The 2,988-nt window shown below is 40.2% G+C and overlaps 1 pseudogene; it reads right to left on the reverse strand.

Moving 5' to 3' along the window:
- Positions 1–445: 445 nt before the first annotated feature.
- On the reverse strand, positions 446–2,637 carry LOC114099484 (tubulin alpha-1C chain-like; annotated as a pseudogene).
- Positions 2,638–2,988: the final 351 nt, after the last annotated feature.

Raw genomic sequence — 2,988 nt, forward strand, 5'->3', positions numbered from 1 at the left:
GAAAGTCCTTGCTGCGCCATGACCAGCTCACGCGTGTGGCAGCCGCCTCGCCAATTCATGCACCCTCCGGTAAAAGTATTCAGTAATAGCCTTTTGTTGCAACTTTTTTTCCTGATAATCTTCTTCTGAACTTTCTTCTTCTTTCTGACTAGAGTTCCTGGGCTCTTATCAACACATGCCCTAATCGCTCTTGGTTCCACTGGGGTGCCTCCTTCCCTTAGTAATTTACTTAACACCACTTCCATATTCTCATCACAAAGACAATACAACATTTCAAGACAAAACAAGACACAAACATACTGCATCAATCTTCTCCATTTTCTCGAAATGGCCGTTTTTCCTCTCACCCTATCTGCCTAGGGACGAGCAGATTTGCTCCTGTCCTATCTAGGGACGGGCAGCTTTTTTTTTTCGTCACTTACCCCCAAGTGTCCCGGGGCTCCCTTTAATGGGCCACCATCCGCCGCAGTCTGGCTGCAGCAAAATAACCGGGGGGTGATGAGCAAATTGTGTACCTTGATACAGCAGGAGTGGGAGCCGTTTATTGTAGGACAACAGAGGTATTTATACATTCCACAAAGCTTATCTTAATTAGCATAAACTAGATACAGCAGTCAACCAATAAGGAATCGCCACACTTAATGGCTCCCTGGTGTTACTTCTCAAACCACTCCCTCTGACAAAATGCCAGGCGCCATCCAGACTTGTTTACAGACCTTAACAAGCTCTGTTTCAGTTGTTCTGTTACTATGCATCAGACTCTTTAGAGGGGTTGTTAAAATTGTGATTGCTGGGCCTTACCCCTAGAAATGCTGGTAAGTATTTCTGGGGTGAAACCAGAGGCTGTGCATTTCTCACAGATTCCGAGGTGCTGCTGTACTGCTCTCTGAGATCTTCCCTTTGAGAACAACTGTTATTCTCTCATCAAAATGTCATTTTACCTTTACATCATTGTCTGCTCTTTCTCATTATTCCTCTCCTGATGAGCACATTTTTCTGCTTGAGGGACTTGGGCTTCCGTTGCGCATAGTCAACAGTAGGCATTGAACTTACCCAAGATGGGGAGGAGTTATGTGGAAGTTAGAAGAATACTTTTCTCAGACAGGCTCACAGTTCCAACTTGACCTCCTTTCTACTCGGCTGGTACATCTTCTCTTGCTAGTCATCATTGTTTTGATTGCCCTCTATTCTTAACTCACAATCTAATAGTTTCTAGCTCATTTTCTCCTATTGTTCACTGCTACTTTTTATGGGGTTTCTCTGCCTGACTTGATTATGAACTCTTTGAAAGTAAAAGAACTTGTCATGTATCTTCTGTCTCAGCACAGTTCTCAGCAAGTAGATGTTGCTCTCTCTACAAGTTCCAAATGACTGTTAAATTTCTTCTGATATATATTTTAATGATATCAACTAAGGTGCAAACAAAATTTATGGGAATTAGAATACAACATGTGTATGGGTACCAGATTTGATAAATAAAAATATAGATCTTCAAGAAAGTTAAGTTTGAAATTTAGATAAGCAAACCAAAAAAATTAGTATATTTCCTATGTAGTATTTCACTTTTCTAAATGTTGTATGGGATATACTTACACTAAAAATCACTTTGTTTTTATGAAATTCAAACTTAGTTTAACATACTGGTTTATCTGTCAACCTTCGTGGGTTTTATAATTTGATTTTCAAAACTCTCTTAACTGTTTTTTTTTTTTAATTTAAAATGGAAATATATTTATTGATAGTTTAGAGCTAAAAAAGAAAATTAATTACAAAGAACACACATAAGACAAATCCAAGACAATGGAGTATGAAATTGCAGCAGAAATGGTAATACTTTTCACCCTCTTCCTCTCTGTCAGCACTACCTGCTCCAGCCCCTTCATAATCTTTCTCTTGGGCAGTCATGTCCTTGCAGGCCTGAGCAAACTCTCTTTCCTCCATCCCTTCCCCCATGTGCCAGTGAACAATGGCACACTTGGCATACATTAGGTCAAACTTGTAATTCAGGCGAGCCCAAGCCTCAGCAACAGCTGAGGTGTTGTTAAATGTGCCCACAGCGTGCTGTACTTTAGCCAGGTCTCTACCAGATATCAGTGGGAGGCTGGTAATTAATACCAAACTCGAAGCCAGAGGGGCACCAATCGACAAACTGGATAGTATGCTTGGTTATGATGTGGCAATGGCAGGATTCACATCTTTGGGGACCACATCACCAGGGTACAACAGCCATCAAGCCATATATTTACCATGGGGAAGAACACATTTCACCATCTGGTTAGAGGATTCAAAGCAAGCATTGGTGATCTCTGCTACAGAAAGGTGTTCATGGTAGGCTCCCTCAGCAGAGATGACAGGTACATATGTGGCCAGAGGGAAATGGATGCAGGGATAGGGCACTAGGTTGATCTAGAATTTCAGGTCAACATTTAGGGCTCCATCAAGTCTGAGGGACGCAGTGATGGAAGATAGAATCTGACGAATGAGGTGGTTAAGGTTAGTGCAGGTTGGGCGCTCAATGTCAAGGTTTCTGAAAAATATGTCACAAGTGGCCTCAAGGTCTACCGTGAAGGCACAATTAGAGTGCTCCAGGGTACATATCCTCCTCCCAGAAATATTGCCTCTTTTATATTTCACCATCCTTTAGCAGTATGCCTATGGAAAAGACACCTAATCTCTCTGATTTTATTTGGCATATCTGATGAATGGAGATAATGTATAAAATTGCCCAAGCAGGTAAATCATAATTTCTCCAGTAATCCTTTTTATTATTGTAAATAGTGCTTAGTGTATCAATATACACATGGTGACCATTGATATCTTTGTGATCGGTCATTGAGGAGAAATATATATATATATAACTGTGTGTGTGTATATATATATATATATATATATATATATATATATATATACACACACACATATACACACATATGTATACACACATACACAAACATACACACAGACACACACCCACACCACAAAGTTTAT

This window comes from Marmota flaviventris, chromosome 14, assembly GCF_047511675.1.
Source record: "Marmota flaviventris isolate mMarFla1 chromosome 14, mMarFla1.hap1, whole genome shotgun sequence".
Classification (NCBI taxonomy): domain Eukaryota; kingdom Metazoa; phylum Chordata; class Mammalia; order Rodentia; family Sciuridae; genus Marmota; species Marmota flaviventris.